Below are 18,324 nucleotides of genomic sequence, written 5' to 3' on the forward strand. Positions count from 1 at the left end.
AGGTCACTGTGTAAATAAACCCTGGAAGTATTTTTATTAGTTCCTAGAATGAACAATGTTACTTATGTGTAACGTGCCTATTTATAACTTAACAAAATGTATATATTAAAAAAAAACATTTTGTTTTGTGAAATATAGACCTATTTAAGAAAGAAATTCAAAAACTTTTTTCCTTCGGACTTTTATAAGGCTTGCAATAAAAGGGTAACTGAACGTTTCTGACGTTTTCTTGTCCAGCTTGAACACTTGGTAAAAAGAAGTTTAAGTCTGAGTTGTTATCTTACATAACGAAGTTAAAGCGAGTCATTGAAGAAATATTGAAAACCATGGGTATTTTTAATTTATCATAGTTACCCGTTGGCACAGCGGTAAGTTTACGGATTTACAACGCTAAAGTCAGGTGTTTGATTCCCCTCAGCGAACTCAGCAGATAGCTCGATATGGCTTTGGTATATGAAAAAACACAAACACATTTATTATACTATGCTAGAGCCCTCTATCAGAGTAGTTTGAATTAAACAAATCCATTTCTAAATTATCATATGTATCGTACGTGTATATATATATATTTCTTTTGTGTCTAACCCTAACACTAAAAAGTATACACGTTACGTGCCTTATTCTTCGTTCGTCACAATATAAGCTTCAATTTGTTTTCACAGGAAGAACTCGATTGGCTACTATGGAGGGTAAACATTAATTTTGATTGGATATTAGGGGCATACTCGATGTCGTCACAACTTGTATATCTTCAATAGTAGCAAGAAGCAGGGTTAACAGTTTAGATGCGGCTATTTGGTGGAAAATAGAAGACAGGTTCATGTGGAGCCACTAAATGTTCGTCTGAAGATTACAGGTAGTTTACTTTTACTTAAACAATCTTTGTTTCCAGTAAGACTGTTTTTATAAAACTTAAAAATGAGTCTTACTTCAGAACTTTCAAAACCTAAAAATTTAGTTCTTATAACGTTTGGTCCCTATTTTGTTTTCTTATCGGACCAATCGTAATCCAGTGGTTAATACGGTGGGAGTGTGAATCCAAGGGTTCATGGTTCGCGAGTCGTTGCCACTATAAAACGACCACTTTGGTCAAATCTCACTATTGAATTAGAAGAGCTCAGGAGTTGAATAAATGCTGACGGGTGCTTTAGACTAGCTATACTCCCTCTAGTCTATCAATTTAAGGGGTGTATGTGCAGACAGACAGACAGTTCTTTATGAAAGAAATTAAGTTTGGTCTCGATTTATTTTATCTTCAATTACATAGCTTGTTCTGGTCAGAAGTTAATATAAATTTATTGATACATTCGTCACAGAACACAAGCACTATGGATAATATACCAGTTTACGTTATATCAGGTGTTTAGTCACGTGACTTCGTTTTTTACTATTCGTTACTAGTAAGACGACTAGTATGTTCTTGGGGTTAAACGTGAAACTGTCCTCACGAAATAGATTTCTCTTTTTTTTTTTACTGCTGTAAACAAATTTAGGTCGCGTAAAGCAAAAAGTGTATACATCTTGTCTGGTACTAAGGGCACTTACAGACAGCGGGGATCGAAACTCGGAACCATATACGCTCGTTCTTTCAGCCGTGTGACGATCAACTCTACTATTTGTTAATATAGGATCGTCCAAGAGTTGACGGTTGGTTGTGTTGCGCAGCTGCCTTCCTTCTGATTGGCAGTTCAAAATTAGGATATCTCTAGTAATAGTCTCTCGGTGGTACAGCGGTAAGTCTATGGATTTACAACGCTAAAATCAAAAGTTCGATTCCCTTCGGTAGACACAGCAGATAGCCCGATGTGGCTTTGCTAAAAGAAACGCACACACACTAGTAGTGTTAGGGTGTGTGTTTTCTTATAGCAAAGCCACACCAGCCTATCTGCTGAGCCCACCGGGTGGAATCGAACCCCAGATTTTAGTGTTGTAAATCCGTGGACATACCGCTGTACTAGCGGGCGGCCACTCTAGTAGTATGTTTGCCACAAATAAAGTAACATAACAGAAAGTATACATTTTGTTCGACTATATCCAAAGAAAGCTCCAGAACGAGAGAGATTACATACTCTCGACCACCCATTCCTATTTCAGGACTGTATGCGATTATATTGGATGACGTCAAATTTCACATTCTCAAATCCAGAATGATCAACGATCTAGATCGTTTTATATAGCGTGATTAGTCTCAACCTTAATGTGTCCATAGCATTTGCACACTTTTCATCACACTTTACAGAGTTATTAACTCCAAACTACGAAAATACCTTATTTCCCCATTATGGAAAATGCTTCATAGTGAAACAAAATATGGACTCGGACCAAATTTCGGGAGATCTATTCCATACTGACTTTCCATATTGGGCAAAAGTTTCGTGTATATCAGTCCATTACTTTTGAGATACACACGCGGAAACACAGATAGACACATACACTGACCGGAGTGGACATATTCTTTCTAATTCAGTTTCATGAAGTCAAATAGTTATATCCAGTGAAATACACTTAACTTGCAAATATTCCTGCCTCTTTCCTCATTTCTTTTTAATTTCTGTAAACAAAAATCCCAAATTTTACGAGATTCTGATAGGATATAGTGACGACGGTTATTATTTGTTTTTCTTACATTTCTCAAGCTTTCAGTAAAACGAAATATTTTATAATTCTACTTCCGGTTACATTGAAGGTCACAGATGAATTAAACTAATACGTATTCTAGCTTCTCATTTGTTTGTTGTTAAGCGCAACACTATGCAGTGGGTTTTCTGTGATGTGCTTGCCACGGGTATCGAAATCAGATTTCTAGTTATAAGCTCTCAGACTTATCGTCAAGTAACTAACTAGGGTAGTACAGCTTATTTCTGCTAGTTTTGTGTAGTTATCTTTATTGTTTGTATGTTTCTTTTTGAATTTTGCGCAAAGCTACACGAGGGCTATCTGCGTTAGCCGTCCCTAATTTAGCAGTGCAAGACTGCATGGAAGGCACCTAGTCATCACCACCCACTGCCAAACCTTCGGCTAATCTTTTACCAACAAATAGTGGGATTGACCGTAACATAATAACGCCCCCACGACTGAAAGAGCGAGCGTGTTTGGTGTGACGGGGATTCGAAACCGCAACCCTCAAAGTATGAGTGGAGTGCCTTAATCGCCTGGCCATGCCGGGCCCTTTACTGTACATTGAAGGTTTAGTGGCTTCACTTTGGAAGTTTAATATATCAGGTATAAATCTAGATGTTACACAGACTTTTATTAAAACTACTACTTGTATCCATTTAAATAACATCGAGTTTTGGTGTAGCCTATCTATTGATAAATCAGGGCCTTGGCATGGCCTGGTGGTTAGGATGCTAGACTCGAGTAGTGGGACTGAAACCGGTCGCCAACATGCTCCTTGAAAGAGTGACGGTTAATCCCGGAGGTCGTTGTTAAAAAAGTAGCTCTAGAGCTGGTGGGGTGAATGTTAAATAGCTTCATTTTCTCTAATCTGTCACTATAAAATTGAATATTCTGAGTAGCTTTGTGTGAAAATACAACAAAACAAATGATTAATTATTTAAATAATCCATTTTATACGCAGTATACATATTGACTTGGTTTAATTACACGAAGTATTGCTTACAAGTCGCTACCCTGTTGACCTGCCTTTAAATTATAGCAATTTTAAATTCGACCCTAAATTCTTAATTCACCATGATCAAACTTCATTAAATAAGTTATTAGTTTATTGAATAAGACATATATATATATATTATCGAATATGATTAACTGTGTTACTTAAAAATAGATGCTTTGATTGTATTATATAACACTAATTATGCATTACTTAATGTTTACGCTGTGAAATGTATAAGTCATAGATTTGGACACTTAATAAGCTATTGTTTTGAATTATCACTTTTTTATTTACATAAGTTATATGATGGTACGTTAAAAACATTATTTCATCTTCCTGTTTATTTTTTTAATTTCTATCCGTACATGAATAATAATGTTTTTTTTTTTTTGTTAAATATACTTTTCCTGAATATTGTTATAATAATCGCCCCCTTACGGTAAGACTTTGAGATACAATGCAAATAAAATATAGAGGAGTTAATCCCAAATGTTTGTTTTGATAAATACCGCACGCTAGTACAGCGGTATGTCTCCGGATTTACAACGGTAAAATCAGGGGTTTGATTTCGCTCGGTGGGCTGAGCAGATAGCCCGATGAGGCTTTGCTATAAGAAAAACACACACATTGTTTTGATAAATTACATAACGTTTCAATTTATAAAATTGGTGTGATGCTCCTTGTATTATTCTAATATATACTGTTGTGTCTTTATTTATTAACCCCACTCCCACTTCTCTGAAGGCTTATAACGCTAAAAATCGGGTTCTAATACCGGTAGTGAACAAAGCTCACTTTGTGCTTAACTACCAACAAACAATCTTATTAGAACAACAACAAATAGATGAGTTCTTTGATATCTGTAACATGAATTATTTCAGGTACTTTTAGAATGACAGTTGATGTACTTGATAGCTGAATCCAAGGGTTCGTGGTTTGGTCTGAAAAGGAATCTCTAAGAATTGGCAGTGAGTACTGTCGACTAAGTACCTTCTTTCCAGTCTTTCAATTCAACACTAGGGATAGATAAGTGCAGAAAGACCTTGGTGATTTTCTTCTCAACTCGTTCTTCCTCGGCTGGTTAATAAAATCGAACATTTTGGTCTGTCAAGTTGGACTGAGTGAAGATAACCAACCAATTACACAGTAGCTGTGTCCTAAATAAACCCCAACAAAAAGTGCCCTTCCAGTTGGTAAGCGGTAAATATGTTGAGATTACAAAGCTAAAAACCGTGAGTCGATTCTTTGCAGTGGACAATGGAAAGTATTGTTATAAGCCTGTTGACTTTTAACATTTAACTAGGATATTTTTTATTTTGTTGAAAGAGAGGCTACACAATAGGTTATCTATAGTCTGTCCACTGCGGTTATTTAAACCCGAATTTGATCTGCTGAACCAGTGGGGGGCAGAGAAAACAAAATCGCTTTAAAATGTTTCCGAGGGAAAGGGGTTTGAATACTTTTATTAATGATTGTTCAGTCCTACTTATTCTAGGCCTAATGGCGTTAGATTAATTCTAACGTTTAATTCCAAAGACTGTTATTGTGGTGGAATTATTTAGGAATGCTTTATTCTTTTCCACGTTATCTCAGAACCTTCACTATTTTACTAAACTATGATCAGCTGTACGACACTTCGCTTTATCTTTCCAGCTAATCTGGAGTCTGCAATAAAACTTTTTGTCGGTTTTCTCCCAAAGTTACTCGAGTGCTATCTGTGTTAACTGTCCCTAATTTGTAAGTGATACACTAGATGGAAGTCAGCTAGTTAATGCCACCTATCGTTAACTCTGGGACTACTAACGTGTGATTGACCAGTGGGATATGACCGTCACTATTATAACGCACACACGGTTTCGAAATGCAGTTTGTTTTGTGTTGTTTTATGTGGTAAGGGCATCCTTTAGGATATTTTACACTTTATACAAGCTTTAGTAAAGGATTAATGTATACCATGACCTGGTGGTTAGGGTACTCGGCTTGTAATTCTCAGATTCGAGTCCTGCCACCAAACAATGCTCGCCCTTTCAGTCATGGGGGCGTTATAATGTGACGATCACTCCCACTATTCATAGGTAAGAGAGTATCATCCCGATAGTTAGCGGTGGGTGGTGTTGACTAGCCGACATCAACAAACAAACAAAACATTACCTTACCTTATAGAAACATAAATAATTTATTATGAAATTCTGAACTTTAAAAAAGTTTTATAAAAAATATAACAAAAACTCCAAAACTAGAAAAAAATATTATCGAAAACTGTGTTAGTAGAACTTCGTGTAGCGGTTTATACAGTATGTCTTATCGTACTCTCGGTTATAATAGTTGAGGAAAAGCGGGGGATGAAAAAAAAACTGATTTATTAAAAGTAAACTAAATAAAAGTGGGATAAAATCCAGTATTCACTCATGCCTCGTATATCCTTCAACCCGGATACTCAGAGAACAGTTTTGACACGCTTATTTATTATATTATAAATAATTAGTATATGAATATAAAACGTAAGTACACGTTACTGTTAACAAAGGTGGTTTCATGCCGAAAAAACAAATTAAATTGCGACTAATGATTTCGTGTTGTTGAACTAAAGGTCCTGAGTTTATGTTCCTTATGTTCCAGTCCTAGAGTTTACTTTCGTCTACAGAGATGCTTGTTAGAAAGTGTGCTCTTAAGCTCGTATTTCCATTTTAAATGCTTTAGGCCTATCGGAATACGTATATTCTTAGTTTCTTCTACTTTGTATATTTATTCGTCACGTCTTGTAATGTCAAGCACGCGTGCGTGGATTGTTTATCCTAAACTTTGACTCGTAAATAATCGCTTGAAACTTATCAGATATCAAAGTAAGAACAACAGCCAATCTCAGGAACTTCTAGTTAGCGATGGAGAACTAATCCGCACACAACTGTTCGGTAAGCAGCTTAAAACGTGAGTCTAACAAGACAGAACTCCATTTATGTATACACTTGGCACTCGTGTATTTGGCGTAAGGATTCTGTTAGACCAAATTGTGTAAAAACGTTTCTATCAAGTAATTCCAAGGCATACCTTCACCATTGATCTCTTGTAAAAATTAGCTTAGTATATAAATCGAAACAGGACATTTATACAATAATTTAACGTGAGTAAAAAATCTGATTTTTTCTGACAGTTATCACATACACACTATAGGGCAAGAAAAAAATATAATTTTCTAGCGACACATTATCGGAAAATGGTTCTTAAAATAATATAATTTTTAACAGTCAGTGAAATGGTTTAATGCCACGTCAAAAAACAGGCTGAACCCGATGCTGTTAAACGCTCAAAATTATCTCAACACAATAACAAAATTACTAACTCTCTGGCGGCCTACAGCTGAACAGAAAGGTGACATTTTCTGCTCTTGAATCTTATACTTGAAATAAATTACTTTTGAAACCCATGTGTTTTTGGTTCTATCATAGTTTAGTTACCTGAACAAAAGGAAAATCACTTTCTGTAGATGTCTTTATAACTCCTTCAAGTACAGACGAAAAGAAATACCGATGTGTTGTTGAGATCAATCAAAATAACAAACATTTCAACACGAATTATTCATAAGATCTGTTTTAACAATAAAGATCTTAATAACGTATCTTTAACGAAGATGATATACGGACAAAACATATTTTAGCAACAATAATTTAACCAAATAATATTGTGCATATAATACAATAAATATTGTAACTGTCTGTTTAAACAATAAATATTGTAACTGTATGTGTAAACAATAAATATCGTAATTGTATGTGTAAACAATAAATATTGTAAATATGTATAAACAATAAATATAGTAATTGTATATGTAAACAATAAATATAGTAACTGTATTTAGTGTGTAAAACAACCATAAAATATTTATGAACTAAATTTCATTGTTTAATTAGTTAATTACAATATTTATTGTTTAAACACTAAGATATACAGTGGACTATTTGTACTCTTTCCAATGTGTAGAACTCACTCCTGGCTCCAACATTCTAAGTTCGTAACCTTATAGTTGACCCACCAATGGACCCATATGTATTTAAAAGAACTGTTAACTTAATGTTAGTCCAGCAGTCCAATGTGTTTTAAATCCAAAACATTTGCACACTGAACACTGAAACGATACATTTAAACAATGAACTTGCGCTTTCTAAAATATTATAATATATTACCCACATTGTTTTACTTTTTTTTTACATTAATCTTGTTTGTTTGTAGAATTTCGCGCAAAACTACTCGAGAGTCATTTATGACAACCGCTTCTAATTTTGAAGTGATAGACTTAAAGGAAGGTACTTAGTTTACATTACCAACTAAAAGTGGGATTGTCCGTTACATTTTAAAGCTGGTTCAAAGGTCGAGTGTGTGTTCAGTGCTGGGATACTAATCCGCCAACTGTAGATTGCGAGTCGAGCTACCCAACCACCTGGACATGCTGAGCCTTGCAGTCTTTACTGGATTAATTAAAAAAAAAAAAGTCTACATCAGAGCATGACGTTTTATCACGTGTAACAAGGTTAAAAGAGTTTCCAATCTCAGGCGTGGCATCCTTGAAGCATGGGCTCTTTGTTGGTGCTCTCTGTATATCGCAGGGAATCAAACTTCAGATTTATTGAGCTGTAAATCTGTTGACCTACCAACCAGAGAATGTTTGAAAACGTAGTTACAAGTATATGAGTTAAAACTACTTTTCACATGTACAATTAGCGAATTATTTTGTCATCTGGAAAAAAATAAAATACAGTATTTCATCCTTTCTAATACGTCACATTTCTACATGGTACACCTATCCTTGACGTTTCTACATGGTGCATCTATATCTGATATATCTACATGGTGCACCCATCCTTGACATTTCTATATGATACACCAATCTTTGACATATCTACATGGTGCACCAATCTTTGACGTATCTACATAGTGGACGTATTCTTCACATTTCTACATGGTGCACCTATCCTTGACATATCTATATGATACACCAATCTTTGACATATCTACATAGTAGACCTATCCTTGACATTTCTACATGGTACACCTATCGTTGACATTTCTATATGATACACCAATCTTTGACATATCTACATAGTAGACCCATCCTTGACATTTCTACATGGTACATCTATCGTTGACATTTCTATATGATACACCAATCTTTGACATATCTACATGGTGCACCAATCTTTGACGTATCTACATAGTGGACATATCCTTGACATAACTACATAGTGGACCTATCCTTCACATATCTATATGGTACACCAGTCTTTGACATATCTACATAGTGGACCTATCCTTGACATTTCTACATGGTACACCTATCCTTGACATTTCTATATGATACACCAATCTTTCACTTATCTATACAGTGTACCAATCTTTGACATACCTACATAGTGGATCTGTCCTTCACATATCTATATGATACACCAATCTTTGATATATCTACATAGTGGACCTACCCTTGACATATCTACATGGTACACCTATCCTTGATATTTTTACATGGTGCAGCTATATTTGACATACCTACATAGTGGACCTATTCTTGGCATTTCTACAAGGTGCAAATATATCTGACATACCTACAAGGTGCACCAATCTTTGACGTATCTGGATGGTGCATTTATCCTTGACATATCTATATTTTTTCGATGTTTTTGACCGATCTTTTTACGCCTGAAGGAAGTAAAATTTACTTTTCTCGAAGGGAACTCGAAATATGTGAAGTAATTTTATTTATTTTCGATTTAATATAGAACCGGTGAAAATATAACACATGCTTTGTCTCTTCTAAACTTCCAACTTGTTTGGAGACGGTACCATTGATGATTTTACACTTATGGACTGTGTCTTTTGTCTGATGTCACGTTTGTCAGCTCGTGTATTTGTTTTTAATTTGACCAAAAACTTTCCGATACTTTCCCAAGTTGATTTGTTTATTGAATTTCGCACAAAGCGGTATTATGTTTGTAAATCTTACGCCAGGTACTGCACCTTAAGGTGAAACTTATCTACCGTAATTATGTGTTATAGACTGACAAGTAACTTGGACCGAAAATTGATTTATAAATCTAGAGTTTTGTTACATCCTTGCTGGTTGACGAAATCTTCCACAAAGTATAAAGCCATGGGGAAATCTGTTTGTCAACACGAACCATACACGACAGACACAAATACAGGAAGTACTGTCAGGTACTTTTAATCACAAAGTTTTATTACCTTAGTTACTATGAATGTCAAAGGTAATTTAATAAAATAGTTATTAGGTTGTTAATCGTGGCCAGATTCCAGGTGAGGCGGAAAAACAAACAAACGTAATTCTTGTTTATAAAAGTTTCAAAATGATCATAAAACACAAGACAGTGTTGCATTTTCTCAGTGAACTTGAACAGCTTTGGTAGTTACGTCCGAGCAATTATTGTGATTATCTACTAATACACTTGAAATAATTCCCACATTGTTTCTACACTTGAATCCTGTATATTATTACACTGCAAATAGTTCCTACACTGTTTTGAAACTTCTGACTCATCTTTAAAGAAGTCATTAAATTTAGGATTTCCGTCATTTTAAAAATGAACGTAAAGGGGCCTCTTTTTTCACCCCAAATTGGCCTACAAGCATACTCATGCACGTTATTTGAGTTTTAATCCATTTTTGTGATTGAAAGTCACCCAGTGGCACAGCAGCATGTCTGCGAACTTACAACGCAAGAAACAAGGTGGGCAGAACAGAGATAGCCCACTGTGACGCTTTGTACTTAATTACAAACACAAACAAACAAAATTGTGATTGAAAAATGATGACAACTATCTAATTCTATTTGAAATAATCGTGTGATGACCCAGATGTTCAACAAAATTACGTAGAAGAAATGTGAAAATAGAAATAACCTAGAGATTATTTATAACTTTCCCTACTTAGTCTGTTCGTGTTTACTGCGAAGGAGTTGAAACACAGACAGTTACACTTACAAACAACAATAAATCACGAGGAAACATTTTGTGGTGGTTGTTTGGAGTAAAGAAACATTTGGTAGATTTCTTTTTCAAGTTATGTACTTCCCCCTCTCTCTATAAGTTACTCTAAAAGTAAACCCACAACGCAAAATGTGAAGTGAGTCCCATATTAAACTACAATTCAAAGTGTCAAATTAGCATTATCTTTCTCAAAACAATTACAATAATTATTGTTACGATCCAGCAAAGGTTACTCTTAGAGGTTTAAAAAAACACACACTAAAATAAAAGCCAGCTTTGCACACGTCTCAACCGTCCAGGCGCAAGGGTATGACATTCCTTAACCATTTTTTGATTTGCCGTTAAAAATAACAACCGTGTATCTCGAAACATCACAACTAACTTTTCTGTAAGAAACCGCTTTTAACTGTCATTTCGTGAATTCATGACTCGTTTGCACCGAAGAAAGAAAAGTTAATGGCTTATTTAAGCTACTCTCTGCATTCAAACTAAACTGAATTGAAATAAAATACAGACGCTTTTGAAAAAAAAAAAAAAAAAGGAACGAATTGATGATATAGTCCAGTATCAAATAGTTTATGTCTTTCTAGATCTAACAGAACCTCTTTTTATCTTATAATAAGACTGTAGGTCAAGGAAGAGATCAAACCGGAAATTATTGAAATCATTGTCTTGATATGTTTAGTTTCTATGGAGAATAATTTGTTTGTGCAGGCCACGTTTGGGACCTCTTCCTTTAGAAAGTTTATTGCATTGTAGGAAAGGGTTTATAAAAGGCAACTAGAATAATACTTGTCATGAATAAAAGATAGGTTAATATCTCAAAAATAGTTAGAAAGGATCTGATTGAGGTGTTTAAGATTATGAGAACTGGTAATGTTGATGTCTCATCTCTTTATATATATATTTAATTATAAAAATGGTAGGTTTTAAAGAGACACACAATTTTTAATAGAGAAAAGCCATTTTCGGCTAAGGCCTAGGAATTGAAAGCTTCTGTTTCCTATTACATACTGATAATAATAGGTTAGGTAGTTACGTATGTTTCTAAATATATGTTTACGTCCTAGAAAATAGTGTAAGTAATTGAAGTATCGGACTGAGTGGATTCTGTTACTATATGGTTTTTTAACGTCCATGGTGTATTTAGGTTTACGCCTATTGTAATATTCAACTGATTTGACAACGAACGTGTTTACTTACTAGTCAGTCCTAATATAAATTGAAACTTCGCCTAGATCAAAACATGTTGATATCTAGTCATGATCATTTTGATCTGGTTTAGGATGGTATGACTGAACGGCAAATTGAAAAATGGTTAAGGAATGTCATACCCTTGCGCCTGAACGGTTGAGACGTGTGCAAAGCTGGCTTTTATTTTAGTGTGTGTTTTTTAAACCTCTAAGAGTAACCTTTGCTGGATCGTAACAATAATTATTGTAATTGTTTTGAGAAAGATAATGCTAATTTGACACTTTGAATTGTAGTTTAATATGGGACTCACTTCACATTTTGTGTTGTGGATTTACTTTTAGCGTAACTTATGGAGAGAGGGGAGGTACATAACTAGATAAAGAAATCTACTAAATGTTTCTTTACTCTAAACAACCACCACAAAATGTTTCCTCGTAATTTATTGTTGTTTGTAAGTGTAACTGTCTGTGTTTCAACTCCTCCTGACTGTTCCAGCAAAATGTGACACTATCCATTTAGGGAAACATGAAAATTGTAGTTCCCATGATGAAATATATGACAATGCCAGAGTGTAAGCTCAGCTATAATTGGCTAAGAGTGTTAACACATCACTCCCACTAACAAATCACAGTTGGTGCAAATATTTAACGAATAAATAAAAATATTAATAAATACGGTATTAATAAATGCTGTATATTAAATTAACCCAACAATTTAATAAATAGTGTATACTAAAATGATCCAAGAATTTTGTACATACTATATACTAAAATGACCCAAGAGTATTATTATACAGTATTTATTAATACTGTATATTAAAATGATTCAAGAGTTTAATAAATACTGCATATTATTAAACTGATACAAGAGTTTAATAAACTTTATTTGATAAGGAAATGTTTGACTTTAAGTTCAAAGTTATGCAACGATCGATACCGTCAGAGCGGCCTCTATATTATAGTGTTACAAGCTGATTTGTCTCACCACTGAGACACTGTTTGAGGTTGCCATTGCTTAAATATTAGTCCCAAACACTAGTTCGTTTCTAGAATATTCTTGTGATATTACACATAACCTTCTGGAGAATTTAATAAACGTTTAATTTATGGCTGAGAAGACGTAAAAATGTGAAGGCGGACAATGAATATAAATTCTGTAGTCCAGATCGGCTTGAATGTGGTACATGTCTTCAATTAAGCGAAATAATAAATTATAAGGTATATGGCGTACATTTTTGTTTGGGTTTTCTTATTATAATACATAAACCGCGTGCTGGTGATATTGTTACGTTTTGTCACCTTACAAGGACGATAAACATTTATGTTTGTGAAGATATCCTTTGTATGACGCTTCTTTCTGTCATAAACATCTGATGATTTTATTAAATAAAGAATTGGTTGCGTTTACAAGGTTTTAAAACAACGTATCACAAATATTTTTACTAACAGGGGAGAAGAGGTAATATATAGGTTAGGAATGAATGAAGTTCCAAAAAAATTCAGGAATATTTAAATATTGTTTTGGTAATAATTTTGCATAAAACTGCATGAGGGCTATCTGCATAAACTGTTCTCAACTTCGCAGACTACAGGGTAGGAAGCTAATCAATACCGCTTACCGCTAACTCTTGGGCTACTTTTTTTTATCAATGAATAGTGATATTGACCGTTACGTCCTACCCTAGGTCGAGACCCTGTCGTTTCACGCCCATATTGTTCGATAAGACTAAGTTCTCTTCACTCATGGTAAGATCTACGACAGTCAATTAATGGACAATGACAGGTCTAACTCCATGTTGAAATTTATTTCCTACAAGCTTTCGGCTATACCTTGTTGTATACGTTATCAGACTGAACTAAATACAAGTTTATAGTAGGTCTGTAGTTTGTTGTGGACGTTATCAGGCTGAACTAAATAGAAGTTTATAGTAGGTCTGTAGTTTGTTGTGGAAGTTATCAAGTTGAACTAAATACAAGTTTATAATATTAACCTGGAATAGTAAAGGCAAGTCTCGTGAAAACAGTTAATTTTTTTTTGTCAAACGAATTATGTAACAAATAACAATATAAACGCTGAGAACGCTGAAAATAAGTCTTAGAGAGACTAGCTTTACTACGACACAATCGGATTAAATTTTAAATATAATAGAAAAATAAGAATGAAAACAAAAGATGCTACAGAATTAACTATAAATAGTGACATTTTAAGCACAAGTTTATGTATGTTTACATGTGTGCAGACGTATATGTTTATGTAGTGTGCATTTTCTACCTCCTAATTTTAACGTATATTTTCAAGAATATTTTAAGCATGTGCGTTTTCACATAATAAATGGTTATAAACGCCGTTAAGAGTATTTCATTCAAGTTGCTTTTGTTCTTAGTCATTCCGTTGAAGATATCCGTCTCACTTGCCATGGGCAGTCTGGTTATATAGCTGTATGTTGTGCTTCAAGCTAGACAGTAGTGTCTTAAAATGGAAGGTAGGTGATGTCTCGGTGTTACTCGGCCTGGCATGGCCTAGCGCGTTAAGGCGTGCGCTTCGTAATCTGAGGGTCGCGGGTTCGCGCCCGAGTCGCGCCAAACATGCTCGCCTTCCCAGCCGTGGGGGCGTTATAATGTGACGGTCAATCCCACTTTTCGTTGGTAAAAGAGTAGCCCAAGAGTTGGCGGTGGGTGGTGATGACTAGCTGCCTTCCCTCTAGTCTTACACTGCTAAATTAGGGACGGCTAGCACAGATAGCCCTCGAGTAGCTTTGTGCGAAATTCCAAAAAACAAACAAACGGTGTTACTACTTTCCTCATGATTTAATTGCAATGACCATCTTGTGTTAACGCTAGTCGCTCTGGACAAGTCTGTCATTACTGTTCCTGGTATTAAAATTCATAATATTTTCATTGTTTGAAAGTAAATACCTTGAATACAGTACGCATATCTTTGTAGGTATGTCATTCACAACGACTGTCCGACAGCCCTTTGAATGTTTGGGCTGTAATTCAACAAGAGGGTCAAGTCTTGACTGCATGTGTATAGCAGGAACATGGAAGTGTTGCTTTCATGTATCAGCCATATTATTCTACATGAAGACGGCAGCAAAGATAACTAAAGGTCAGAACTGCATTTTGCACAACCATCAGCAACAGAACATACTGGTATTATTACACGATTTAGTCCTGAGCATTGCTGGGCTCACTGTTATTTCACGAATTTGTTCTCATGCCCAATATAGCGGAATAAACAATGCTAGTTCAATGCATAACGTCATACGCATAACCTCTTCATTTCATATTAATTCTCCATGTAAACTGACTTTCAGTTTTAGTTGGTTCATTTGAAGTAATACAAAATCAGAGTCAACATTTATTTACAATCAAGAGCGTTCTAGCAGTATATTAGCGTTTGGTATACAGTGTACAATTGGTGTCTTTATTTAGCCAACCTTATATCGGGTATGAAGTGAAAGATTAAAAAGAAATTAATACAGATGATAACAAATTTTATTACACACTTTCATAGAACACTAATTTTCAGTAAGGAGAAGAAACGTCACAAAACAAGTAAAATAACAATTTGTGAATGTAAAATGATGTAGGGATGGTTGTGTCAAAAATAATATGGGGATGATACAGCTATACACAGATGACATACATAACTTTGAATATTAAAATTTAACGTTACACTATAAAATGCATACTTAACTTTAATATTACTGCAGTTGGAAGTTGTTTATTCTGAAATATTTGTATGCAGTTTTTAAATCTTAATATCCTGTTCATGCCAACAGAGGCATCAATGTAATGTAGTGTAATTAAAACACTAAGACCTATCTATATACATGGAAAACCAAGTTGAGTCGAAACATCTTGATTATTAAAGGCTCTTGCTATAAGGTCGGTCGAATTGAGACATCTCGTAACCACTTTGCACTCGTGCATTTTATTTAGTATGTAACAAATCTCAATATTGAAAGTCATGTATGGATGAGCTAGGTATAGCTGTATTATTCCTATATTATTTTCTACATTCTTTAACAATTTCAAAGTGTTTTTATTATTTCTATACTATAGTAATAGTGATTTCATCTGTACAAATTTGTTGTTGTGTTGACTTCTATAAGCACTGCTTGTTTCACCTCAGCACCAGCGCTTTCTACAATTTCATCAGTGCAATTAATGCATAAAAACATTTTAATTTTGGTATTTTTGTTACATTTCAGAGCAGAAGAATAATCAAAATAAAACTTTCAAGACAGGTTGTGAATGGTACTATAAGACTGCTGTAAGCTGATATACTTGTGAAAAGGCCATGGATTACATAGATATCCAGGTGGAAGCCCTGGATTCAGGAGGATATGTGGATACTGTACCTACAACAGAAGTAACCATCTTTTCAACGTCAGCAGTACTATGCAACACCACCATAACCAATTTATCTGACTGTGACGTCACGTTCGCAAGCGTAAGGAGTAGTCAATTGGAGCAGATTGTTGGTATCGTGGTGCCCATTCTTTTTGGAATCATTGTCACCGTTGGTTTAATCGGCAACTCTCTGGTGGTTGTGGTGGTCATCTCCAACCCTCCGATTAGATCCACTACCAACTTACTTATCATTAACCTTGCAGTGGCAGACCTTTTCTTTCTTATCTTCTGTGTACCCTTTACAGCCTGGGATTATGCGTTGCCCTACTGGCCCTTTGGCGACATCTGGTGCCGGATAGTGCAGTATTTGGTGATTGTTTGTGCTTATGCCAGTATTTATACTCTCGTTCTTATGTCTCTGGATCGGTTTATGGCCGTTGTCCACCCCATCACCTCTATGACCATTCGCACTGAGAAGAATGCTTACATTGCGATCACGATCATGTGGTCTTTGATCCTCCTAGCATGCTTGCCTGCCCTACCGGCTCATGGACAACTATCCTATAAAGTGGGGTCAAACAGGTATTCGATGTGCGTGTTTCTCCAAGAAGGATTCAATTATCCAGCATACCAGATCTCCTTCTTCCTCTCGTCCTACGTGGTTCCACTCGTGCTCATCTTTAGTCTTTACGTGTTAATGCTGAAGAGGTTGTGGTTTCACATAACTCCGGGAGGTAAAACTAGCGCCGAGAGCTATAAGTCTAAGAAACGAGTCACCAGGATGGTTGTCATTGTTGTCGTCGTCTTTGCTGTTTGCTGGTTCCCCATTCAGATAGTCTTACTTCTCAAGAGTCTCAACCGATATCAACTGAAACTACGTACAGAACGAATTGTTTTCCAGGTGGCGTCACACATCCTAGCTTATATGAACTCTTGCGTCAACCCTATTTTGTATGCTTTCTTGTCTGACAACTTCCGTAAAGCTTTCCAGAAAGTGGTTACATGCGTCGCCACCCGACGGCACTCTAAAAGTGGCAGAAACGTTGATAAAACAAGAGAAATGGCAGGAACCAAAAACACTTTTGCTACCAAATTCAATAATGATATAGCGTAAGCACTTTCTACGTCAATACACTCACTCTCGCCCATTGTTGATACTCCAGTTATCTCCTCAGTATATGTCTTGTCTTTGTTGTTTCTTGCTGCTTTCCACTGGTACATGATAACACAGTAAGAACTGTCTTACAGTGGCAGTAAATTTTATTATACATATATAACTATCTTATAGTTGCACTAAGTTTGATTATACACATAGAACTATCTTACAGTGACAGTAAACTTTATTATACACATAGAACTATGTTACAATGGCAGTAAGCTTTATTGTACACATATAACTATATTACTGTGAAAGTAAGCTTCATGAATATTATATACGTTTGCTTTGTCATTTCGATAGTAGCATTGATAGAATCTCATTTTATCGTTCAAACTAAATATTGTTGTCAATTTTTAAGATTTGTGAATAAATTCATTTTATACAGAAGTGTTGGAAATTGGTGATGAAACCATTAAGTGATTAACGGATTTGTAAATAGAATTGTTTGGAGAAGAATTGTGGACATGTGACATTAAATATATTGTTTGGAGACTTGGTCATCTCGTAAACACGGGGCTCTACGAGAAAAGCCATCATGAACGACATAAGCAGCGACACCTGTGGCATAAACACCATCTCGTATAGAAGATTCCTTTGGTAAAACAAAATTAAAAGGGTTTAAATGTTTGGACTTGTTAACTTAAATTAAGGCTTGTAGACATTTCTTTAGATACACTATTTTCAGTGCCGCGATGGTTATCTGTACTTGTAATGATTGTATTCGTAATCTTTTATAAATATAGTTCTTTCAAAACAATTTCCTCTTATTTCTTTCATAACCATCACCACATAACAGGAGAAAATTTACGTCATTGTATACTAGCTTCGTAAGTCAACGATTAATGTTGTGATACAGCAAATAAATAAGTATGAGGTAAAAGAAGGATTATCTGGAGACGTCGATACATCAGGAATAAATAAATATCATATAAACGAAGGATTATATAGAGATGTCGATACACTAGAAATAAATAAATATTAGATAAACGAAGGATAAGCTGGAGA

The 18,324-nt window shown here is 35.1% G+C and overlaps 1 pseudogene across 1 annotated transcript; it reads left to right on the forward strand.

The window, feature by feature from the left end:
• The first annotated feature begins 674 nt into the window (after positions 1–674).
• Positions 675–18,004, forward strand: LOC143225366 (allatostatin-A receptor pseudogene; annotated as a pseudogene). The gene is made up of 2 exons (XR_013013817.1): positions 675–856; positions 16,019–18,004. The product of XR_013013817.1 is annotated as an allatostatin-A receptor pseudogene (transcript).
• The last annotated feature ends 320 nt before the right edge of the window (positions 18,005–18,324 follow it).

Source organism: Tachypleus tridentatus, chromosome 9, assembly GCF_004210375.1.
Source record: "Tachypleus tridentatus isolate NWPU-2018 chromosome 9, ASM421037v1, whole genome shotgun sequence".
Taxonomy (NCBI): domain Eukaryota; kingdom Metazoa; phylum Arthropoda; class Merostomata; order Xiphosura; family Limulidae; genus Tachypleus; species Tachypleus tridentatus.